Here is a 27,414-nt window from a genome sequence, read left to right as displayed (position 1 = left end):
AGACACGCGGTGCGTAGCCAAACCCCCCCCCCCCCTGCACCCAGGGGAACGTGACTGCGCTCCCGTTCCCCGGGCGCTAATGAGTTGCGGCTCTGAAACAAGCCTCTGTGAAGGCGTTACGGGGCCTGGAGTTATGCACGCGTGGCACTGTGCTGAGGACATGTCACAACTCTTGACAGTTTTCGGTGATTGGGGGGGGCACGGGTGGGTGGGGGTGTGTCGGCCCCAGATGGCGCATCGATCCCTGACACGCCACAGCAGGCTGCGCTCGGATACAATGTCGACACCCCCCCATGCACCCTGGGCCCCCCTGCACCACTCCGCGGGGGGTCTCTGGTGGCCCCCGGGGAGCCTTCCTTCTTAACACTTGGGAACGGAGGGAAGTAATAAAGCCACCCCCCCCCCTCCCCATCAGTCATCTCCCCTGGCAACCTGCCACCACACTGGGATCCTTGACATCACCTCCAAACCCTTCTCGTCAGAAATGCGGTCCGGCCTGTCTACGTGTGTGCGCCTTCAGCCTCCGCCGCGTTGCTAACGGTGGAGAAACCGACACCCATAATGCGTGTGTGCGAGTGTGGACACCCAGCGCTCACCGGCTGTGCTGCTGCGGCTGGGGCTGGGTGCGGGCCGTGCGGTGACGTGGCGCCAGAGAGGAGGCTGAAGCCCGCAGGGTCCCTGTGAGCGCTGCTGCTGCTGCTGCTTCGGCTGCTGCCGTGGTGGTCGTCGTGGTGGTGCTGGTGGCGTGTGCGTTGGTCACCCAGGTGGCGGCTTGTCGTGTTGCGCGTGCTGGAAGCCCTGAGGAGGAGGCCCATGTCCCCATCAACAGCGCTGGGTCCAGCTCACAACGGCGTCGGCCTCTGGCAAGCCTCTCATGCCCCTTAGTGACCTTGGAGAGGAACAACGACAGAATAAGACCGGAGGCACATTTTTTGTTTGGATGAAAACCTCCACGATCGCCACATTTGCATTATGCGTCTACCTTGATATTCGTCTGCATTAATGTCTGATCTTCCAGCTGCTTGAGAGATTTAAAAAATCACAGGTCATTTCTACTGTTTGCGCAGCGCACTGAGTCCCGGTAAGCTACGTTTGAGCTACGTGCTCCCAGGCCAAGCCAGAGAGGTGCGGCAGCCCGCGAGCCCCATCTCGTATTCAGGAAGGAGGACCGCTCATCTCAGGGGTCAGTCAGAAGGTCAGGCTGAGTTTAGGTGAGCACCTGTGAAAATATGTTTCCTAGGGAACCAGGTGTCGAGGTAGATTGAGAGTTTTAACTTTCTGCACGCCTGAAGGCTGCCTAACCCCTCCGTCTGCACAGAACTTTATGTTACGATGATCGTGATTCTAAAAGGGTATTTTATCGCCCCGAGCACAAAACCATGTCCGACGACATAAGACGAGCACATCCCGATGAAACATAAAGAGACCGCCTGCTCGTCAGCCATTTTAGAAAGGCATTTTGGATGGCGGGGAACAGTTAGGTAAACACTCGCTGGCTTCTAACTCGGGCGAAAGTAGCGCATTTATCACGCTAATGGAGCCGACACAGGGGCTGCTGCATTATTTAAAGTGCTGATGGCCTCGGCCGATTGGAATTCATGAGGCAAGGCAGACTGGAGCTGGTAGTACACCGTCAATAGAGTGGACAGGTGTGAGCGAGCAGAAATATACACACACACACACACACACACACACACACAAAACAATACACTCCAACAATGCAAAATCCCCATTATTTAGCCATTAAAACTGCTGGGAACCCATCCGATTTGTTCGCGTACCAATTGCATGTACACACGCCGGTCTTGTACTTGTGTTGCACACACGAGCGCGCACGAACTGCGGTGTGGCATCAATCCCGTCCATCAGGGGCGTGTAGAACATGTTAGTCCTTTTCCTGTTGTGCCACCCCCCCCCCGCTCGCCGCCCGAGTGACAGGCCTTCCTACCCCCGTCCTCCCCTCGCGTCCCGACTCTCACCTGGCCGCCAAACAACGCAGACCCACCGGTCAAGGGCACCCGGTCCTTCTGAGGCAGCGATTTGCCTCCTCGCTGCACAGGGTGCTCTCGATATCATAGCGTTTAGACTTGAAATCTGTTGCCTCAGGGAATCGTAGGATCGCCGTGAATGTATGCCAGAGGATACACATCGATAGTAGACACTGCTGGCGCTCAGACTAAGAACCTCGCAGTGATAAACTCCTTCCGTATCGCGCGGGCCCCCCATCCTTCCCTCTCATCCCTCTCCAACCTCACCACCAACAGCACAGAGAGGCTCGGAGAGAGAGGGAGCGAGTGGTGCTGAGAGCGGGAGGGAGAGAGAGAGCGAGCTGCTGAGAGCGCGAGGGAGCTAGAGAGAGAGAGATTGAGATTTGAGGCAGAATAAACACGCCTACGCCTGGTCGACCTTTTCTCTCCAACGCCCCCGCAGTGAGGTCTCCACAGATGGAGCCTCTCTGGGACGGATCGACTCAGGGAGGGGGTGATGGCTGATGGGAGGGGGGGGCTGCTTTAGAGGAAAAGGCTACGAGTGCTATGAAGCACCAATAGGAAGCCACATTACAAAAGAGCCCTTTTTCTTTTTTCCACGAGATAAAATAAAAGGATCTAAAAAAACCCGTGGCGACTTTGTTTCCGACATCGCCACACAATTTACAGCTGACAGATGGAGCAGTTTACAGAGCGCCGTATCAGAGGAGGCCAATCGCTGTGTCGTTCTCCGGGCAGAAATACAAAAGGGAAGGCCCGCACTCCCGGTGCACGTTATGCCTCCGGGGGCTACTGCGCCCCGCCACACAACCACTCAACCCTTCCTTCCACTCTCCTTTTATAGGCGGGGGTGCGGGAAGAGATATTGGCAGCCCGGCCAATTTGTGCTACAACATGTAGTCGTAGATACTTCTCGCCGGGTGCAGCGGAGCATAGCGCGATGGCCAGACACCGGCCGAGTGGGATGGAGCAGGTTCAGGGCTAACGACTGGGGTGAGGAATGGGGGTAGGTGAGGCTGTGCACGGAAATCATCAGATGAAACCCAGGATCAGGGCAGAAGCACCCCATCAAGAGCGGTTGCCTTCTACAGAGTGTGTGAGTGCGTCCGGTGCAAGCTTCCGCAGTAGTTTGTCCATCGAGCGACTGCCGGAGTAGTAGTCAGACATTTTTTTCTTGTATTGCGCGGAGAACAGATCTCGGGGAAGATACAAATGAGCTATCCGTGTCCGTGTCGGCGAGTGACAGCTCGCCGCGGCTCGGTTATTGATTGTGCTGGATAAATAAGCCAGCGACGTGTCCCGTCGGCTGTAAAATGAGAGCAGTAGTGGTGGCATCTCACACTGCGAGCCCTCAACTGATGGCGATGACAGCCGGCGGGATAGGAAAGGGGGGAGGGGGGATATGGGGATTCAATCTCGCACTACACTGAAAAAATGATCCAAGACGGCTAGTGATGTCTTGGTAAAAAGCAACCAATAAAAATTAATCTTCTTTGCATATTGAAGTTTTAACCAATTTCTGTTCATAATATTTTATGTAAAAAAAGAAAAAAAAACGACCAAGAGTGAAAAACAATGTTAAGAAGGAAAAGATATGCCTATAGTCATAGTTTCAAATGAACACACACAGACTTGAGGACAAATACACTGGAGTACAGCGTCCTTATTAAATATAATCCCCCTTAGCACTGAGTGAACCATTATTATTTCAAAGTCAATTAAGAGTTATGGATGATTGGCAGATGTATGGTGTCGCGGATGAATACAAATGCAGAGAGCGGTGGAGCATTGAAGCCCCGCCTCCCTGCACAGGGCGAAGGGGAGGGGAGGGAGGGCGATGAAAGGCAAAAAAAAAAAAAAAAAAAAAGGAAAAACTCGTCTTTGCTGGTGGGGGTCTGACTCTTTAACTGCATCCTTTCAGAGCGATACTCTCTCGGCCTGAGACACACCGAGTTCCTTGGCTTTGGATCCACACAAGCCGAGACCTCACGCTGTTCCATTCAAAAAGGCAAAGATTCCAACACACACGCACACACACGCACACCTCAATGTGCGTGAATCGCACTGGGGCATGGACCTTATTGATGCCTGTGAATTAAGAGATAAAATGGTCCTGAGGCAAAGGGAGGGGGTTGCTTTTGCCTACCTACCTAAACCCAATTCCATCTGTTCCCACACTCTAAGCTGTCCTGATCAAAAGCAACAATGTTCCAAGACAGCGGGGAGAACATAACAAACAGCAGCCCGGTCACTCCTATGGAAAATTCACATTCACAGACATGTGGATTCAAAGAGTGAGTCGACTCACTCTTTGAATTTTTTCTTCAAAATAAAATAATAAAAGTATTTATGTACAAGCAAAGATTTAAAAACGACACATTAAATAATGAGTTAAAATATGACTTCAGATTTAATTACAATTTACCATTGACAAACTGTTAAATTAAGAAATAAAGTGAGATTTTTGTATCGATTTTTTTGTAAATGCTAGACTATTTTTTTTCATGATCCATTTTGCTGGAAGGCGTCCGTCAATCAACCCACAAGAGAATGACTGCTGTATGAACGCTATTAAGAACTTCCCGTGGAGGTTAAACGTGTGCCCAGGCTACATTCAGGCAGCAATTATACCACTTAATTGCCTTCGTGAGCCTGATATTCCCTTGCCTTTTCCTTTAATCTTAATGCAATTTTGTCTGTTCCTGCCCAGTGTTAAGCACTATCTGGAGTGGATCTCTTGGGTTGGCTGCGGATCGGGCTAACACACACACACACACACACACACACACACACACACACACACACACACACACACACACACACACACACACACACACACACACACACACACACACACACACACACACACACACACACACACACACACACGCCGCCCCTGAGAGAACAATTGATCAAAAGAAACAATGGCATAATGGTGACGTTTTATTCAAACATTTAAATTTACAAGTTTAAGACACAGACCCTTTATTAGACGCCCGATTACCGGTTCTCCGGCAGTGGGAACCATCTACTGCCACGGACAGCCATTAACTAGACAAAACCAAACAACCAATAATTTGCATTCTCCTCCCTTTCTTTTTGTCCCCCCCCGGGACTTAATTGCCCCCCGCCTCGTCTCAAATCATATTCGGTGTCTAGAAAAGCTCAGGCACAAGTTGCGCCGCTCTACCAATTAAGCCTCGGTTCAGACATACTTAGCATAAAAATAATTTGCTAATGGTTCCCCCAAGGCAGACTACATGACTAGGAGCCGCTGCAATTACCAATGAGCCATCACCATCGGAAACCGGGGAAACGCGGAGAGACGATCGCTATGGCCTCTCACCAGCCCAATTGACCTTATTGAATTTAGACGAAAGGCAAATTTCCATTTTCCGTTGTCAAATTAAAAATACTCAAGTGTTTAATGACAGTGTGACTCGAGAAACCTTTTGAATGTCCCACAGAGAGCACAAGTCTTGCGGCTAACGGGACTTTCAAGCATGTCAAGAAAAAAAACACTTTGTCAGTGAGCCTCGTAGACATGGCCTCAAATCTAGCCCGGAACGGGCATTCACAATTTGAAGAATGCAAAGCCTGACGCTCACCCTGTTGCATGCGTTTCCCACTCTCGGCCCCGTGTGCCAGTACAACAAGGGAGGAAGGAGGGAGAATTAGAAAGTCAGCGAGCGCTTTGGGTCCTAAGACCGCTGCGCTTTTTCGCGCCACATCAAAAAGAAAGGAGAGGGGGGTGCCGCACAGACAAGGTTTTCCCTTCCTCACAGCCCCTTCTCATCTCCGGTCTACCCTCTCTAACACGGCTGTTTGGGCGGGAAAGAGCCCATGTGAAAGCTTCAGCATGCTGCGTGAACGGCAATCATTTTAACAGGCTCGGAGATCTATGTGGCAACAAAAGAAATAGGGAAGCAGGTTAAAAATTAAAATGTGTGGAACTTTATAAACGTGTTGAAACGTGTGCCCCGTCAACCCCTGTGCACTTACTCATTTCTGAAAGCCAACACATTTTTCTGCAACAGTGACCCCAGATAAAGGCGAGCAACACAGGAATGCAAAACAAATGCAAAATGCCTAAAAAATGAATACAGGCGATCGACAAGTTTCTACAACGCACATACCTGCCACATTGTAGCCTCCATTATTTCCATTGGTCAGGGGTTTAGTTTCCATAGTACCAGAGGCTGCATTGGGTGGCAACGTCGCTGCTCAGAGAAACGGTCCCTGACACAGCCCCCCGTTCAGCTCCCGCTCCCCTGCACTTCTCTCCCTCTGTCTATCTCTCACTGTCTCTCTCACTCTCCCCTCCGTCTCTAGCGCCTGCGTCGCTCCGCGCGCAGCTCTATCTCCGTCTGTGCTCCGGTGGCTCGGCGCTCATGGTCGAGACTCTCACTCCGGAGCCTCGGAGACAGCGCCAAATCAACGGCTGGGCTGCGTGATGTCAGCAGCCGGCTCAGCCACTCAGGTTGCTCGACGCCGGCTGCTGTCGCGTCACTGGCTAAATTGAGCTCTTCATTAGCGACACGGACGCTGCCGAAAAAAGGTGCTGAGTGGGAGTCGTGGGAGGTTTACCTATACCTCAAGCCCTCCCCCGTTTCTCCCATCCCTCCCCCCCACCCCACATATTATGAGCACCGCCCCCCTCCACCGGACGAAAAAAAAAAGAAAAGAGTTGTGTAAGATGGTCCATGTTGGACTGGAGTGCTGTTCTTTCGAAAGAAAGCAAAGAAACTTAAACTGGCAAACTTTGACTAGGGTTACAGCTACCTGTTTGTAAGCAAATCGCCATAGCGATTGAATGTTACTTACTAACGCCTGGTTGAGTGACGAATTAGCATTGACTGGTTCAACACTACGCATCAGTGGAATTCACGACATATTAACACATCGTAGACTATGCATACACATTATCTACATAATATGGGCACTGCCCGTCTCAGAATTTTGAAGTCGCCTCGTGAGACCATCCTGATATTCATGGTTCACGTGGAATATCAATCTGGCATCAGTTAGGCAGCAATTGATTTCCAGACATAGGCGCAGCTCAATTTGTAAAATACCCTCAAGAAAATAAAACTATTAAATAAGACTATTGCCGAAGTCTGTTGGAACAAAGGCTGAAATAATATTCAATGTTTTAGTTCGGCAGACTGTGCCATCCTTTTGAAACACCCTCCTCTAGGTCTTTAAATATTTAATTTTGGCAAGACTCTTTCAGGGGATGGAGGCAAATGTTGCGTTTAAGAGAGAAACTGCATGTGAACTTGTGAAATTAGGGTGGTCGCACGGGGGACTACCGACTTGACAGCTCAATAAGAGTACTTTTTGATAAAAAACTATAAAATAAAAACTTTGGCAACTAGGTTACCGAAGCAAACTGACGTGACATGCAAGCTAAATCACACCATAACATTTGAAGATGACGGAGGTCAATTCTAAAGATATTCTACAGAAATCAGGCCGCTTCATAGAGCAATCTAAAGAAGGATACGAACCGCACAATCAGCGGTCCATGTCACGTTGTATAGCGGTGTTCATCGCTGAGAACAGACAAGGGTTCGCCTACTCAATATCTCTCTAACGTTAACCCGTTTAATGAGTTCAATATGTGACGGCTCCATTAACACTTGACTTATTATTTTGTTGATTTACAATCAATTGCCTCTAAAACAAATCTGAGTAAGTCAACAAACACATCTTGTTCAATACATTTTTCCTCACGCTGTAGCACAATGGGTATTTGTTATGATTCAATCTCATTAGATCAACAGTCATTTGTTATTTTGCAATGATAATTTTCCCTTACCCATGATTATATTTTGTACAATTCCAATGTCTCAAGCCTCAGTCGTTAAATAAAACTAAGACAGCAGGGTTCAATAGAGATTTGAGTAGACCCAGTTCTCTAAATGATATTTCACTACATTTCAGAGTACAGCCCTATCAGATAGAGTATTAATATGGATTGAATTGACAATAGTGGTTGACCACCTACTGGAGTAGGGATAATGTTTAGGCTTCAACAAAGAGTCCAGCATGAGCCTACTAGGTCTTGAATCTAGCAAACACAATAGCATGTCTTCAAGAACGCATTTGTGAGAATAGCAAGGCTTCTCACGGGAAACACACATAAAAACATAGTTACACACTTCACAGGCTATGTGAGTGATAGCCTATAAATAAACTATAAACTGAAGACCCAATTAAAAACACAAATTAATGCATGAAATAAACATGCACTTAAATGTAGCGACATTCAGCACAGAGCAATCCAGGGGCTAAGGAATCGTCGTCTTTAGTTCCCCAGGGGGAAAAAAAGTAAAAAAAAACTCCACGCCGCAAATAATTACTGCATACTGTGCAGCATGACGTATTGTAAACAAATACGACTTTCATACCTTCTGTATTACCGTTTTGCAAGGGCCCCCCCCTCCCTGCACACTCTTCACATCTCCCTCCCCGCCACCACTAATAATATATTACCATGTCTCTGACGAGGCGTCATCACGAGCTGTTGTGTTCATTAAATTTGCTTACATTATTCAGCGCCGACATGGGGAGTTGCATGCGACGTGAGATGATGTTTGGCAATAACAGTGTAGAAAAGCGACCGTAATAAGCAGATGATGGAGAAAAAAATTATCCGAATCCAATTATGAGATTGGGGGGGAAACAAGCACTTAAAAGAGAAGGAAAGACTTCATCCAAGTGCTACTATGAAAATCTGTTGCATTTAAATGGCTGGGATAAGTCCAAGATTAATACACATCTCCTCAATGCTCGATGTTCTCGTCATGTTTGCGTTGGCTGTCGAAATGCTGTCCAACATGCCAATGTCAGGCCACAATATATTCACTATAGCAACTTGAGGTTTGTTCACATGTTATTGTTGACGGATTGCAGGCAGCAGTCCATTATAGGTGTGAAGTAAAAGCCCGATGCGGCATTACAGTTTGTTCCAAAACCCACCATTTTGACTCTGGGAACCAAAATGTCTACGTAATGTTGAGTATATTGGGGTTTTCAGTGCCCCGCAACATTCAAGTTTAATATTGACTATATCAGAGCCATTCACATTACATTGTTTGCTTATACCATGCAAATCACGATTGTCTTTCCTAAGCATTACCCTCCAGCCTTTGATATGTTTAACAGGAGAGAATCTTAAAATATTCCATGAAATTAAAGTTGTGATTCAAAACTTGGAAATGTACACAATGGCGGCAAAACAGCTACGGTGTCGTACTCGAAGCAACATGGTTTATTACAACATTATTACAACATTTTGACGCCGTGGCCACTGGTTCAAGTAAGGCAAGCATGTCAAGTTAAGAAGAATGGATGGTCATTTACATTGGAAACATTAATTACACGTGACCAAGACATTTTCATGTGCTGTCGTTTCCCTCCCATTCTTCCTACAGATACTCTCAAGCTCCCATCTGGCATAGTGATTTTTGAAACCAACAGCCAATGTTACAGTGAGAGTGCAGGCGTTTGACACAGCCTGTACCACTGATTGAGTACTTTTGGTTAAACTGGTGGCCCAATTCCCACATTGGGCCAGGCTTTGATTCAAGACCTTTAATAAAGCCTACTGAAACATTTAGATGCTTTTTCTGCAAGATCACAAGGGCAAATATAGATGTTATTTCATTCCCAATGTGACAAGTAAATAGAAAACAAATGTAAAGACTAATATGTCGAAATTGGAGACATGGTAATGAAATGCAACAGCAATATTGGATTGATCGGTTTTGGTGGTAAAGCGAGGACACGAGTATGTAAATATGAAAATATGGTGGTTTTACACCATTGAGTTCCCCAAGCCAAGCCACAACATCTCTACCTCAGAAAATGTTGAAAACTATTGGGGCCGCAATTAATTACTTGATCAACAGACAACCAATCCCAATAGATTATTCTCGGTCAAGTATAATTTCTTGCTTTCAAATGTGTCCAATTACAGAAGCAATAATGTCGGTTTACTTGATCTTAAAATATTAAGGAAAAAGGAGTACAGCATTAACAATGTAAACATTGAAAACAACCAACACTAATTGGATTCCTCAGACAAGGGAATATAATAAGATGTGCACATTAGCAATTACCAATAATCAGATAAAACCTAATAAAAATAATAAATGTGAGGGTGTATGTACAAAGCTTTCCCCGACAGGGCTGTACAGAATACAGAGACTGACAAAATGATTGAACTCTAACAATACCATTGACACTGATGTTCTGCAGCATCTCAGAACAATGCTAAACGTTTGGAAATGGGATCTCTGCTGCCTCTGCCATCAAGGACAGTGTTGTATGGGTTCCCAGTGATGACGAAGGACAAAATAAGGCCAATTTCACAACTTTCAAGAAACTCACTCAAGAGTAGAGTAAACAACCGCTTACAGCTACACTCAGCTTAATTGTACCCCAATAACTTCCAGCCAGAACACGCTGTGGAAGCCTCTCATTCACATAACCAAGGACGACAGATAAGATGTCAGCTGCTGTGATATTGGTCGCTACCTCATGAAAGCCCATTGGGGAACAATATTTCTTCCTCTAAATCCCATCTCCAGAAGGTCATCCAGAGTATCCCTTCTTGCGACAGCCCAAATTGAGTCACTATGTGGGTGTGGCAGGGTAGCAGAATAGAGTCATGTCATGAGGGGAAGTCAAAGGAATGATGTAACTTTGGGTGATTTAAGGATAATGGATCAATAACAAATCTTCAAGCACAACTCATCAAGCCTGGAGTGTTATTACATCTCTCCCCTTATCAACTGTCCATAACATCCAGGCCATTAAATCGGTAATGAAAAACATACACAACAGTTCCCCTTAAAATTAAACCTCTCGACTATTTTACCAAGATTGGGGATTAAGTTAATTGCTGTGATGCTGTAACACGCATGACATCCCAAAGCAGGGGTTGATAAGGTAAACCCAGCCACAGCACAGTCTCCCCCTTTCTCAAGTGAGGAGTCTGTACAGCACAGATGCCCTCTCAGCGGTCCACACCTCAGTGAGCTGACTGATCAGTTATAAGTATTCCATTGGAATATAGATGGGAGTTTAACCGTGATACACACCCCCGGCGACCAGGGCGGCTGCCACTGCAGTGCGAGTAATTGGGGAATATTCACTCATACTAATTAATCAAAGGCAAAAGCAAGCTGGCGAGAAAATTGATTCCAATTAGTACCAGTTTGTGCAAGCTCCCCAAGAAACCCAAGAATGGAATGCCAATAATAACATATTCCGCAAGAACAGCACATATTTTCTAATGTTTTAACTTTTATTTTGGTGGCGATAATATTGGTTATAATGTAGCAGTTGTGCTATGCAACCTGGTTTGCCAAATTAGCATATCATTTGTGGAGCTGGAGCAAAACACCAAATTGGGAGAGTAGCAAGATTGGAGCATAAAACTCATTTAGCTAGATCCGCACATCTCTTAAATATAGCCATAAGTAGTCCTGGGTGCTAATGCCAAGGATATATCATTTACGAGCCATTCAGAATAATCCATCCAGTCCATCAGAGGACGGCAAGACTTCAACACCACACTAATCACATGACTATCTAATTGCCCTCGCCGGCTCCCAGGAGGAGAAAATGATCCAGCGCTGGCGTTATTCAATTAAAAAGGAACATGTGTCAAGCGCAGCTCCAGCGTATACGAATTATAACCCAATATTCATAATGAATCTAGGATTGTGTCACTTTGCAGCTCATTATAGATAGTAATAAGTTGAAAAAGTAACGTTAACATGGAGCTATGCGCTAAAAATAACTCTTAGGAAGACAAGGTGTTCCTGTAAATATACACGAAAATGTTTAGGAAAAAACCCTTCGGTATTTGGCTCTTAAAGAAAGTCCATCGAGCCTACTATAAGTATACTTTTTTTACGATAACACACCCAGGAACAAATTACATATGATTATCATAAGGCATTACTGTTTCAACATAAGATGGTGGCCAACTGATTCAACATGTGCAGTTCTTCATTGCAGAGTTTCACAGAAAAAGAGCGGTTTGGTTAGTCCAAGAGGAAACAAACACCCTAGTTGCACGGTCGATTGACTCACCTTCAAACAACCTGTCTTGTGTATTTAATTGTATTTTAAAGCAGACATGCATGCCTTTGATGGTAAATCTACCTCAAAGTAAAACTGATTGTATTAGCCTGCACTCATTTACAGCATAAAAGGAACACCTGGTGCCAGACAGCCTGGATTATTGGCAAAACGTCATTACAAATCATACAATGCCAGATAATTCAAACTAAAGAAACTGATAATGACAGGTCTGAATGGAGCACTTGGTTGGATCAGGTGAATTTGGTTCATTAGGGTATACATAGCTTGGCTTAACTCGTACTTAAAATACAAATTTCCCCATTATTGGAGTCAAGTCAATTTATTAATTTCATTGATGGATCAATATTTGAACCATTATGTTGATTCAGATCTTTGCTGATACTGAGGACAGAATGATTACATACAAAACGAGATACTGAGTATGTTATCATTCACGGATAACAATTCTCTTTGAAAGATCCCCGATGGAGCACTGTTGAGTTACTTTTGCAATGAGATTCCTCATTAGAGCCAACCTGAAAGATGCCTCATTGTTGGTCGAAAAGTGTTTTGATCAGCTCTCAACAAGCTTTCATAGGTTACTGTATAAACACTGAACATGGACTAGTTCATGTGATTGCATCTATTTCCGGAATGGAGTGGTGTGGATATCTGATTATGCGCATGAGTAGAATGAATTCCCCTTCCTGAAACTGTAGAATATGGGTCTCAAAAGGTTTTATAACCAGTTTACGGTCAGGCAAAAAAAAATGCTTTGGTGTAAACTTGGAATTTAAAATACTGGTTGTAACCATAACCAGGTTAGAATTTGTGAAGAGGGAGGCAAAATTTAAAAATAATAAGAAATCTAACTTTTGACAACATATGAATTGTGAAGGAGATGAGTGAAGGCGCCTGGAGAACTAGGTCTTGATAACAGCAAATTTTAACAAATGTGGCTTCATGGAACGGGTGGCCCGCTATGAAGCCACTTCAGTGACTTGGCAGGCAAAATCACGCTGGCTCAGCTTAGGAGAAGAGAAACCGAGAAGCACATCTAACCAAGCATGTTGTCACACCCACTTTTTTTTTTTTTACTCAGTCCACACTTAGTGATTTGGAGATTGAGCCATTAACAGATGGCATACTTACAAAAAAAAAGAAAAAAAGCTGTGGAGTCGAGCAGCATCGATATAACCGCATCCAAAACCATTTAATGAGGAGTGAAGCCACCAGCCAGAAGATTCCCCCAGCCTTCTGTAAGTGCCTATTCTAGGTTCCATCACTCCTCCTCCACAATGGAATCTGCATCGATGTGGTTGTGGCTCGGCTTTGGAAGGAGGATCATTACAACTAAACAGGTGCAGACTGACTAAAAATAAGAAAAATGTACGCCTTAACAGAAAAAGATCGAAGAAGTTTTAATTCCACTTCTGACTATTATTCTTATTCTTATTTGAAGGTGGGTCCACAGGTCCTTGCCCCTCCCCATTTCATACGGATACTTGAATCTCTAAGTATCAATTTCCCCATTTAAGGCACATACAGCTTCTCAGAGACAGTAGGGAAAGGAGCCTAAACAACTGAAAATAAAACCAAGTACAAGTTCAAAAACGATTTCTTTCACGACCCAACATGGTCTTAGCATAATGGGAGAAGCCACCACTTTCACCCATTGTTTATTCATTGTTTTATTCTGATAATTGATTAACATTATACCCACAAACAACTGCCAAGCATTGGGCAAGACCTTGAATTGCAGTATCTCCTCCCCCACTTTGCTGACAACGAAACAAAAGACATCAAAGTGTTTCACATCACTCATGTCTCTCCGACACTATAGCAGGAAAGAAAGAGAGGAGAGAGAGAAAAGAACCAGAAGAAGAAAAATGAAAAAGAAATGTCCATCAAATAATTATAGCTTGTCCTGGGTTTTCAGAATGCTGTTGTCTTTTTCAGACAAAAAAAAAAAAAGTGAGGGATAAAAAAAACAAAAAACAGCCAGCATTCAGATTGGAAACACCTGGCGAGGGGGCTTGTGAGACAACACATCGTTCGACCAATACATTTGCATAATAAAGAGAGCTTAATGGCAGCGTTTACTAATTAAGCCTCAAATTGTAATTTGCTTACAGAAAAGGGACAAATAAAAGGGACAGAAGAAGGACAGAGAGGGAGAAAGGCGAGCAAACACCATTATTTACACACCACCCCCAGCCCCTCTCCTCCCTCCCCCCCCAAGGACATACTGATTCCGAGAGAGAGAGAGAGAGAGAGAGAGAGAGAGAGAGAGAGAGAGAGAGAGAGAGAGAGAGAGAGAGAGAGAGAGAGAGAGAGAGAGAGAGAGAGAGAGAGAGAGAGAGAGAGAGAGAGAGAGAGAGAGAGAGAGAGAGAGAGAGAGAGAGAGAGAGAGAGAGAGAGAGAGAGAGAGAGAGAGAGAGAGAGAGAGATAATGAGGTCCCTCGGGTGTGAGGAGATCCATCTCCGTTTGCTTGAGAACGTGACAGAGCTCCTGTGGACACGGTTCCATCCTCATTAGACGTGAGGGGGGGGGGAACCTGCGGCTGCAGCCGACACACTGGCTGCTGCATGTGTCACCGAGCGGTGACACGCCGCTCCGTGCCGCCCTGACACGCTCGCTGAGACGGAGGACAGGTTGGTGCAGGGGGAGGAGGGGGAGGGAGAGGACGGATGGGGGGGGTTGGCACACAGGGGGAGTGGCGGGAACTGTGGGACAGTGTGCGTAATGCATCCCGACAACTAAACACTGGCTTGCATCCCTCGTGTCTGCTCCACTTGAACGTCAAATATTATGTAGGAGTCACAACGTTGCCCGGTGTCTGGATGGACAATCACAGCACAGGAATATGACAATGGTGGTAACATTCCGTCACCGCACGAGAAGCCCGACCAAAGACATAGGAGGAATGGTGTTGTCGGAGATGAACAACAGTGTTTCTCGCAGAACACCAGCCCAAGGTGAACTAAGCTTTGACTTGACTGGAAACAACCTCTGGTACACCATCTATTGATCCAAAGATCACTCCACCACAGGCTTTATATAGGACCTTGGTTTCCTAGCAACAGCAACATGCCAACACCACCATTTCTCACACACGCACACACACATAGTCAGACACACACAAATAAGATTGGGCACAGCTAATATTTAATGCCCACTGACTAGATTGATATCCCAGAGGAGAGCACCTGCTTCGAGACCACAGCGTCTTTCTTGCAATATGTTTCAGTCAACAATTCCTGAAGGAGGAGAGGTGACCTTTCAGTAAGGCAGGTATGGCGCACAGAGGAGCGACTAAGGAAAAAGGGCAACAACTATTTGTCGAGGACTACCCAGTCTTTTAAAGGACTGGAACATTCCCTCCCTCTTCCAATTCCTGGTCCACTAATGTGTGAAAGAAAGGGGGGAGGGGGCTACCTTCCACACGGAGCCGCTTTCTTGGTGATACCGCATAAGTCTTGTGCGTTTCGGCCGACCGTCCAGACGGATCCGGCGCCCTAAACCGCACTTTTCTGAAACCACCTCTCAGGGTGGTTTCAAATATATCCGGACCTATGCGGACTCGTGTTAGGATTCGTGTGGACGCATGAAACGCAAACGGTGACGTCATCGCCCCACCTCTCGACCCTCTAGCCTTAGTGATTGGCTGGCCCGCGGCGTCTCAGAGCGACAACAATGATGGCGGACTACATGCTTGTGACGATACTACAGCAGATAATGTCCCTTGTTGGGGGTTAGCTAAAATAAGCTAAAAGGGATAAGGACAGACGCATCAAATCTAATTAGATCCTCCGCGAAGCGCTACCAGCAGCGCCTCTTATGGGCCTGGAATGTGTAATACAGCGTTTCTACAACTCGATGCTGTTTCGCAATGAATCTGTCTTAACAGAGATATTCCTGAACCGCATAAAACGAAAACTGATCGTTTTCGTCCGTATGGATGGGGCCTTAATTAGAAAGACATAGGAAAGATAGGTAGCAGTTAGAGCCCGGCTCATCAGCTACAACAATGGCTTGGTGTATGTTCTGGGGAAACGGCATAGTAGATATGATAAAAAGGAGAGTCCCATTGCTGTTGCCAGCACTCACGAAAGGCCTCGTCAATTCAAATTACTTTGTCAGAACCAACTGTTGTCTAATAAAAAATATAGATATATCCAGCTGACAAATCATTATTAAAAGGGGTTCGCAATCCACAAAGACACTTTGGTTTGAAACACATTATTATATTATTAATCTTTTTTTAACCTTGGCTTCTGGTGGGTGTTCCCTTTCACTGCACCATCCGGCAGCAGACTATTGGAAATTTCTATCCTCCGGCCACCACAGCATGCACCTTAATATTGTTGAAATTTAATTGGTTCTGTGACCCAGTTTTGGAAGATGGATAGTGTGTGATTGAGGAGGCATTTATCCATGCCACACAAGAAGGATAGCGGTGTGTCTGTAATAGTTTTACAACCCACAGCTGGGTCAGTCCAAAAGGTGGCCACACTGTGACTGAAGCATGAACCTGAACTAGAGTGAAACTTGCTTTTCCTCACCAGTGAAAAAATAAGTCTCTTCTTTCAATGTGCCACACGTTGCGTAAAAGCCAGAGGACATAGGGGAAATGTTTGAACTTCCAAAAATAAACCAAAAAGGGGGAACATCTTTCAGCGGTGTCTTAGGCAACGTCGCTTTCAGAACCTAATGGTAGTACGAGTATAAGACGCACTGCCAGTGAAACGTATAGATAATAGTTGAACACATAACCTTAGCTATGAATAGTGCTCTTATTTTTCTGGGGGTAATGTGTAGGCTTCTAGTGATAAGCGCTACACAGGAGAAGAAAGGTTTCAGAAGGCGACAGACCCACTATACTGACCCAGAGAGCAGAAGTAACCCCTTAAGAAAGCCGTGGCATGTTACTCAGATATCGCTTGCTAAGACAAGGAAAATGCTGCCACAATTGTGATTAATGTGTGTATGTGAATGTGAGGAAGTATGATTTGGTTCTGATGCCATTGAGATTTCAGTGAGCCCTACTGCGTGTCTAAGTAGTACATTGTTAGTGGACCCACAAAGAGTGATTTGCTTTCAGGGGCCGAGGCCTCTAGCAACTGATTTCTCATTCACAGTAGGAGTTCGCTGGGGTTTGCGTGCCATGGCTATTTTTCAAATTGCCCGACAGGAACCAGCTGTGTGCAGATCTCAATCACATTAAGACTCGGGTCTGTGATTCAAGAATCTTCTTCGTTTATTTGTCAAAATATAAAACTGTCAGTACTGATGACCAACAACGTCTACCTGCATTCAGCTTAACAAGAAAAAAAAAAGTGCATTGGAAGCATCACAGTCACACAAGCATTTAATGCCTCCAGAGAAGGGGGTATGTAGACATAAAAACACCAAAAAGGCCAAATAGTCCAGACTGGTAAAAGACCAGATAGGGACGGCCAGTGGATTAAGAGTTAGTGGACCCAGTGAGAGGGCCTTTGGATGTATCTGGTGTTTGCACTGGTCACCAGACTGCATTGACTTCCTGGGGATGGTGGGGAGATGTACATCAAGTTCCAACCCTTACCGAGAGCCCGTGGGTTGTCCCCGTGCCATTAATAATCTGTTGACAGATACAGGCCAGGGAAGGAGGGGGGGACAGTGGTAAACAAAACCAAGGATCAGATTAGTTGTAATGCCATTCGAGAACATTACTAGTGCTGTAACAAAAGAAGTCAAACCAAAGACCGATTCTATAGGTTTTTTTCTTTGATTATCTATCTGAAGCAATAGGGGTTGTTCAGACTCTGCATTAAGATATGCTGAACCATTAGTTTGTCTTAAGAAATGTGGTAGTTAAATGGAGCCACAACAGTAAAGTAAATCTCCCTTTCAGAACATGCTAATAAACGCCAACAATACAACCATATCTTGCAGTAGCATCAATTCAAAGCATTTAGTAGCCCACCATAAAAAAAAAAGGGAGGTTTTGTCAGCAGGTATCCATTCTTATCTGTAATGCGTTGACAGGTCGGATTTATAACAATGTGAAGTAGGGTTGGGCGTTCCTGGTTTTACCAGTAAGGTATTGAGGGCTTATATCGATTTCATTTTATGCAAACCGACTGTACTGGCATTTGTCATTAAAAGATGTTCTGGCCAATTAAAAACAGGTTGGGTTGGTCAAACATTTATCAAACCGGTTTGATACTCCAACACTTAACTGTACAGATAGATCCATCTTTACCAACATATGGAACACATGGGTCTATGACGAAACTGCTGACAGGTGGAACATAGAGTTATAACTGCCTGGTAGGGATGGGCGATATGGCCTAAAATCCATATTGCGATATACATTGCAACCTATTGCGATAACGATATATATCACGATATATAAATCATAATAGAACCATTTCAGAACAGGTTACATAGACTCTAAGGAAAGTCAAACTGCTAAATGTATAAAACAAAAGAAGAAAGAAACTTAGTATGTCGTTTTGAGAACATTTATTGCAAAACTAATCATACAACATAATGTTGTAGCTGCAGAGACTTTAAAAAAGAAAGAAATCTTCTGTGTAATGACGTATACTTCTCTTAATGAAATTAAAACTGGTGGGGTCTTGTTAATAAAGAAACGGATACTGTGAATTAGGGAAATACGTCCAGTATTAGGCAAGGCTATTTTAAATAAAGAAAAATCTTCCAAGTGTGTGCACAGATACTTGCTATTAAAACATACAACAACAAGTGCAAAATTAACGCATATCATTTTGAAATGAACATGAAATGAGCGCAATCACCAGTTCCTCCGTTTCGCTTTCAGCCATATTTACTTAGATGACGATGATGCGTTGAAGCCGGTTGGAGCTCATGGCTCTTTAAATTTCGCGGGTCACGGACGATGCGTTGCAGCCGGTTGCAGCTCGTGGCTCTTTAAATTTCGCGGGTCGCGGATGATGCGATGCAGCTGGTTGCAGCTCGTGGCCCTTTTTAAAATTCGCGGGTCGCGGACGATGCGTTGCAGACGGTTGCAGCTCGTGGCTCTTTATATTTCGCGAGTCATGGATAGATCGCGTCAAACATACATTATCGCGATAGAGCAATATAACTAAAATCTCTATCGTAGGCCATTTTTTATCGTTGATATCGTATATCGTTTATATCGCGCATTCCTACTGCCTGGCACAAACTAGACTGTGTATGGACGGCAATATTTTTACAAACACCGCATATCACACACCCTCAAAATTCTAAATTCTCAAAAATGTACCTCACACAAATCGCAGTTTCGATCTTGCGACTTAAGTGTAAACAAACATGGCGGATGGTGGCCATGCTATAACATTGCTAACCTTTCAATGTTTTTTTTCAGAACAGCCTATATAACTACTGAAGAACTATGTAGAAAGTCATGGAGAAGGTGCGTTAATGGACTGATAAAGCATTGCGCCTATTGTGTTTCTGGCAACACGTTAACTCACTTGAATCGGAACCACGCAAACTTAAATATCACTGCCATGTCAAAATTTGTTTACACGTTAAGAGACAGATGTGCACATCCCGCTTAGTGCCGAGCATTTACCTCATATTTTCTTTCCTTCACCAAAAGGAAGATTGTATTGCTTTTAAATCACAAGCAGGTGGTGATAGCTCAGCTGAACAGCAAGTACCTTCATTGAATGTGTATGCAGAAAGTGAGCTGTAGGTGATTTTGTTTTTACAATGGTGACATGGTAAGGATGAATGAAGACAGCCGCATGCAACAATAAGTTCACATCTCAGTGTAGGCTACAAACGCGATTAACTATTTACAAGTGCAAAAACGCTAACATATTATGTTGCTGACCACTTGTTTTTTATCCAGACAAAAGCCTCGTAAGGACATTTCCACTGCGTCTCTCTCGTAGATCGCACAATCTTTCTACGTTTAATACGACTGCATGCATCACCTTCTCTCACACGATCAGCAGCTCGCAGATTTCACTTTCTCTTCAGTTAGAACTGCTCATGATGATATTGGTGCGTTGTCTCTATGGAGACAGCGCAGCAACACCTCTACCCAAGCCCCCGCCCCCGGAACCGTCGCATTTACAACGGAATGAAACCCAATAAACTGGCAATGTGTGCAGGGTTCGGGAGGGTAAATTGTAGGGCTGCAGCTAACGATTACTTTAATAATCGATTAATCTGTAGATTATTTTTTCAATGAATCTTATAAAAGAAATTGACACTTGTAATTGCCGCACCTTTATTCAAAAACTGAACATTACTTCAAATTCACAGTGCAGACTAGGGCTGTCAAATCGAACTTCGCTATTCGAATATAATTCGAATTTTTAGTGCAGCAACTAACGTTCAAACTTTTTTTTTTTTTTTTTCGCGAGCAGAAACAGAGCTGGAAAGCATAACTCCTAAAAACTTAAAAAGCACTGTGTGGAAAATTTTTGGATTTCCATCGAGAAACGGGAAGATTACATCCAGAGAAACCGTCATTTGCAAATTATGCTGTAAGTCGTTAAAGTACCACTCGACTACGAGCAACATGAGCGCACACCTCCATTCAGTGCATTACTCGGAGTACGCAGAACAGTTAGCGGCTGAGGAAGAGCCACGGTCAAAACAGCCAAGAATAACATCGTTTTTGCCTCCCTCCTCATCTCGTTGTCTGCCAGCTGGGCGGCAAGAGACAATAACGAAAAAGCTGACTGAGTTTATCTGCAAAGATATGAGGCCAGTTAACATCTCGCAGGGGGACGGGTTTAAGGAGTTCATCCGCGAGATTGAGCCACGGTACACGTTCCCTTTCGTGGGACAATTACCAACAGAATTGTAAAGCTGTATGATACCACTAAAGAAAACATCCGTGAAATTATTAGTGGACAATCGATCGCCCTAACCACAGATGGATGGACATCAGTGGCCACGGACTCATATGTGACGGTCACGGCACATTTCATAAACAAGGACTGGGTAATGAAGGATATCGTTCTCCAAACGACAGAATTAAAAAAAAGCCACGCTGCCGAGAATGTTGCCGAGCTTCTTCATTAAACATCATTGCTTGAATATTTCTGGCGTTATATCTTACCTATTTATATAAGTTTTGCATTGATTTGGTAAAACTTGTTGCAAATGTTACATAACAGATTTGGTTGATGCGCCCTCTAGTGGGCGCGGGACGTAGGCCTAATAATAAGATGGTATCGGTGTATATAATGATATAAAAAAAAAAAACATTTAAATATTCAAATATTATTCAACATAAGAAGCATTAGAAATTCGAATATGATTTGAGGGGAGGATTGACAGCCCTAGTGCAGACTAAAGTGTAAATACACCAGGTTATTGCTCCAACGTCCTGGAACTATTAAAAGTAATATAAAATGATAAAAAAATAAAAAAACATAACTGGGATAACACAAAAAAAAACATACAATGTATGATATACACACATATATACACATACACACATATATACACATATACATATACATACACATACACATATATATACACACACATATACATATATATATATACATATACACATATATATACACATATATATACACACACATATACACACACATATATATATATATATCTCACAGTATATAAGGGATGTCCATGGTTAACCGATAAGATCTTTAACCGTTAAATACTAACGGTTAAAAAGAAATTAAATCATCTTAATTTCTCTCAGATGACCGATCGTTAAATTTTCTTGATGTTGATACCATTTTCTAGACTCCTTAACGATCCAAGCCTTTATTGATACCACTATTGATACTTTTCTATTATTTTGTTGAAATAGAACTTGTATTATTGCTTTAATTGATGATACGATGATCATAGCTCAAGATAGGATGTTAAACTGGTCGTAATTCCATTTTATATTGCTGGGAAAACAAGGTTTCGCCCAAATCTCAATTATTATTTTTTTTGTATTGCATTTGAACACATCAATCATATTACTGAGCCGACCTGAACACATCACATTTTACACTGTTTGCTACTTTTTTTTAAGCTAACTAGCTCTTTATCCTGCCGATTTTAACATGGATTTAAAAACTGGATTACTATTTCTAACTGAGGGGACTTTCTACACCGTCCGGTTGTGTGATTACTACCGCTTCTTTGAATGACTGTTGATGCACGCGGTGCCGACTCCGATCCCGTCTGCACACCGTCTGCAGCAGCAGCAGCTGACAGAGTTTTTGGTTGGACTAGACGGATACTTAGTTGAAGGAGATTTTTTTAACCCATAGACAGTCAAGGTACAACACTTTTATATCGGCCTACAGTCCAGGGTTAAGATATGACCAAAATACAAACTGTGGTTGCTCACACTAAAGCTCGCTGTGGGCGTGCATTAACCATGAACCAACCTGTCGGTGGCTGACTGTAAACAGTGCCGGGCCTACGAGTGACGTATTAATCGCGCGACTCAACGAATCGATGACCAAATTCGTTGCCAACGCTTTTAGCAATCGATTTTATCGATTGTTGTAGCAGCCCTAGTAAATTGGGGTGCTAGCTCAAGCAGGCAATTTACCTCGGGCAGTGTAATGGCTCCGACCATTCCGCAAAAAAGGCGTGCATAAAACGTCATATTTGGCTGTGTATAAACGCTCAGTGAGAGAGGGCTGTATCTGTGTAGAACGGCTCCAAATAAGCAACAAAGTCAGTAAAGTGCAATTGTGTTCTGTGTTGTTCTACATTGTTGTTCTACTAAGCAGAGGATGCGTGGTGATGATGTATGTACAAGAGGCAACCGTACTCCGAGTCCGGCCCAGTTGAGATTTCCTAGGGTGAGCACAGGCCAGCGGCACAGCGTGGGGGAGGCAATCGTACTTGAGTACGGTATAGGTCAACTTTGCCTATTGTGAGTGCGCCCTTAGTGGAGTGTCATTGAAGGGAGTCATGGGATTCTTTCAGTTAGATACCCACAAAGTAAAGCTTATTTTGCAGTTTTTCCCAAATTATTGAAATGTGAAAAGAAACTGCCCACACACACAGATCAAACATTGACCTCACAAGACAGGTTGATAAATAATGAGTGCCAAAACTACTATTTCAATACATCTGCACCAGAAAATCCGCCCTACATGGGAACACTACTGAGTGGTTTAAAATATATTTAATTTTCATCTAAAATCCTTTGCAATTACAATATAGGTCTGCAGTGATTAGTAAATCGACAGAAAATCATATTTTGATCAGTTTAAATAAAAATGTACGAAAAAAGATTTCCTTTGTGCTCAATTCATATATTTAGTAATACAGTTCTGCTTAGGAATAGCTCAGTTTTTCTTGGCTGCTTGTCAGAGAAAGCAATCACATTTAAGACATCACTTTGGACTCTGGTCACTTGTGAGTGCATTTTCTATCATTGATTCATTAACCAAAAAATAAAGTTAGCAACTATGAAAATAATGGTTAGTTGACGCCCTAGTTTACGATACAAGATATTGCGCACCTCTAATCTACAGTGTGCACCACAATTTTTTTTAATCAATTGCTACAACCCAAAAGCTCACTACAGTTCATTATACAATCAATATGGTCCTCTCTCAGCCATAATGCAAGCTGTGTTAGCTGCAGGCCAATGTATTAAGTTTCACCTTGAACCAACAAAGGCAACAAAAAAGGGCTCACATCAACAACCTTATGGAGTGCTTTGCAAATTGGCTTAAATGCCTACCAGCAAGAGCGTTGACCTTATAGATTAGCCAGTGACACCTGACCCTGTTCAGCAATTGGATAGTCTCTGAGCTTCTAACCATCCTCTATGTCATGAAGGTAGTAGTAGTAGTTACTTACAATTTAAAATCCAACCAGATAACCTATGAACACTAGGGCTGTAACGATATTCGTATCGAAACCGAAATCGCGACACCACAAACCTGTCTCGCGTGTGAGAAGGCAGAAGCGCGATACGCCCTTTCTAACTCTCCGGTCAAATTGTCCGATTGAAATTTGCTAATAATTTGTCTAAATAATAGTCTGCTGACACCGCCCCCTCTTATCGATGCCGTAATTATGCGACGAGATGCCCTCTCTGTGATGACAGTTCGCTTCTTCACTAGACGCACACGCTACCGCTCGCTCTCCTCGCTCGTCCACTCACTCGCTGACGTCACTCACAGACACACACACACACACTGCCATTCTCGCGCACACACATAGGCCTACCTTACTCGTAACACTATGCCTCGTTATTGCGACATTCGTGGTTCATATTTTTTTCCATCTATTGAAAGTTAGGATATTAAACATGTTGTATTCTATACAGACTCATTATTTAAGCTACATAGTCTAATAAGAAGCGCTAATAAGATATTTGACTAAACCAACCAAACTAGTTGAGGGTTTTTGCCTACCTGCAAGCATCCTCCAACTGCAATCTTTGGTTATTTATTAATTTAGCTATACTTTAATAGTATTCTTTCTGTTCAAATCTGTTCAGTGTTCCAAATTATTTGTTATTAAATGTTACATTAAGTTAATTGTTATATTGTTGTTTAAATAAAATGCTTTTTAAATTTAAAAAAAATCAGGGGATGTATCGAACCGTGGGTCAAAAATCCTGATACAAACCGAATCGTGAGTTTGTGTATCGTTACAGCCCTAATGAACACTAAAGTAAAAAGCTCTAAATCAAAAAATTATTTTTGCCACTTGGTTGCGTTTTATGCTCCAGACTTTCTAAAACAAAATGTCACAGAGTTGAACCGGTGGTTCATCAAATGGACAGAAATGTTTTGGGGAAAAACTCAACATATTGCTTTCCGGTAGCGGTCAATAATACAGCAATAACAGCATATTGCGATCCTGGCTTTTATCATGCTTTGGTCTTGCTACCGAATAAGAACAGTTGAGGAAACAGTATTAGTGCCTAGTGAGACCACAAACAAAGTGTTGCTTGACACAACGCAAGAACATCTGAGCGGAACTATGATTGGGCATCAATGGGGGTATGTTAGGTTTAGGTTAGGTTATGCATGATATGTTAAATGTGTAGACAGCTGAGGTACTATGGGCTTGACTGTCCTTTTAATCATAGAAATCACAGCCCACAACCCAGAATGCGTTCTACAATGGGAGGAACTGTTATTAGGCTACGTTTCACACCCACAACAAATCCTCCCATAGTTCAATTTAAAATCACACTTGGAGCAGGTCTTGTGAACTTTGGAATTGTTGGTGGGTTGAACTTCTAGTTAGAAAGTCGTTTTAATATTTCAAAACAGAAAATTAGGAGAGGTGATAGTTCTGGTACAATGGTGTGCTCTTAAAAGGTATAAAGGCTTAATTGATTATATTCTTCAAGTCTAGATTAGGTAAACCTGTGGCATATACAGGCTTTAAACAGATATATACACACACTGTATTCTACTTGTAAAGAGTATTCAAATAACTTCCACCTTGCTTGTATTTCAATCCTACAAACTCTTAGTCATCCCCTGACTAAGAGTTAATCCCCTGAATATCACTGATATAACAGGTCTAAGCACTGTCAGTGTACCATGTCCATAGGCCTTGCACTATTTAAATTACGGATATGCGTCTAGTCTCCATGGCAAGTAGAAAACGCAACAATAATGACATTTTCTGCAGAAAGGAGTTCATCAACCAATCCTAATGCTATTCGTTTTCGACCTCGCATTGTTAAGAAACATATGTTTTTCCTTCTTTTACATATTTTAGAAATCAGGAGGAAATAAAAAGATATGATGCAAATAAAAAGATTAACTCATTTGTGGTGTAGAATAATGTCTGAGAAATGAATTAGTAAATACGAGTAACGACTAGATCAGATAAAAATACTGCAAGAAATAACTACTCTCCACAACCAAATAATTGTGGATAGAATACCAGAGAAACAGCCTTCATTTCTGCGAAGTTAACAGTGTTTCCACTACGATTTCCTTAGGCCTGATGATTGCCTACAAGTAGTTGTAGGGGTTACTTGTCCATTTTATGCAAAGCAGATAAACAAACATATCAGTGCATTTAGAGGTTTACAAAACAACCTTCATTATAAACATATAGTTACAATAAAAGTGATTTACGACGTGAACTACAATATAAACTAATGAGCATCCTAATTTGTACACTGACCAGGGACCTATAACATAAGTGTTGTATGTCATGCAAATGTATAAGGAGTAGGAACGGCAAAGCTTTAGTCTTCAGTAAAACTGTAAGCAGACACCCTCGTATTGGAGAAATATATTATGTATTCTATAACATTCAAGTATTATTTCGCACCTCTCAAACATGATGTAACGCCGCCTAAAATAGTTTCGACGCAGAAAATAGTGTGAACCCCATTTAAAAGCGTAGCAGGCCTCACATGGTAGGACATACGTTTAGCTTTCCCAGCTAGCTAGCTACATACTGTACAATCTTGGCTAGCAAGGTGTAGGAGGCCATACACCGCTCCACCGTCAAACTCGCAGGGTACATATGTTGCATATGGTTTGACGATACTTAAGGAATACAATGAACAACACATGAATTGTACATATTTTGGACCCACGTGTCAGTTTGACAGCAGCTTTGTTTTCATTTGACTCGCTAGTAAGCAATCTAGTTGGCTAGCCAATCATAATTAGCCGAAGTAGCACAAGGCCTCATACAACCAAACCACATACAGTGCATAAGTGTGGTGTCAACAACGTGTCCCACACCGCACTCAGTAGGACACTATTCTTGTTAAAATGAAACCGCAATACAGCCCGCCAGCGACATCACTATCGGCACTACGAATTGAGTTAATGAAAGCGGTCAGTCAGTAAGCTTGTAGAACAGAAAACCTCTCAACTTATCAGATGTCAGCACTCAGCACTTTTCTACATGATGTTGCTCTTGTCGGAACATGAGAGTAGGCCAAGTGTATTAAATAGGTTGGAGGGTGACTTCAGAGTATCGATGATTGTATATAATATACATAGAACAGCCGTTTCATGCTTTACAAACAAGCAAACTTTGCCATGCATGAATGCTATTGGGTACATGCTATTAGCTACTTTACTTAGCATTGGGGCTAATGTATGAACGTAGCTAGGCTAACAGCCACAAGCGCATTTAATGTTCACGATCACAGAATATTGCCACAATGGTTTGATTTACTGTCCTCGTTATACCAACAAGATCTGCTTACCTTTACTGTTTGCCCGTGTTACAAGTTGATGGGTAGTGGGAGGCTTTATATTTTCTCTCTTTACAGTCTGAATCGGCAGCATTAGAGCATAGCGAAGGGCAGGCAGAGCGTCTGCAGCAGCTGGCCGGTGGAGGGCGGAGGGGAAGAGT

General features: G+C 43.4%; 1 protein-coding gene across 7 annotated transcripts in view; it reads right to left on the bottom strand.

The window, feature by feature from the left end:
* Positions 1-27,414, bottom strand: part of LOC115533072 (R3H domain-containing protein 1) — a 53,377-nt gene extending 25,963 nt beyond the window's left edge. For 6 of the 7 annotated variants that reach the window (XM_030343271.1, XM_030343273.1, XM_030343276.1 and 3 more), the window contains exons 1-2: positions 27,266-27,414; positions 597-889 (exon numbers count right to left, since the gene is read on the bottom strand). The gene's annotated coding sequence lies outside the window, so the exon portion shown is untranslated. Of the gene's footprint in view, positions 1-596; positions 890-6,124; positions 6,498-27,265 lie in introns of those variants that run through there. The other variant, XM_030343272.1, reaches the window with a different exon arrangement.

This window comes from Gadus morhua, chromosome 20 (assembly GCF_902167405.1).
Source record: "Gadus morhua chromosome 20, gadMor3.0, whole genome shotgun sequence".
Classification (NCBI taxonomy): domain Eukaryota; kingdom Metazoa; phylum Chordata; class Actinopteri; order Gadiformes; family Gadidae; genus Gadus; species Gadus morhua.
This window is presented reverse-complemented; position numbering and strand designations above follow the sequence as displayed.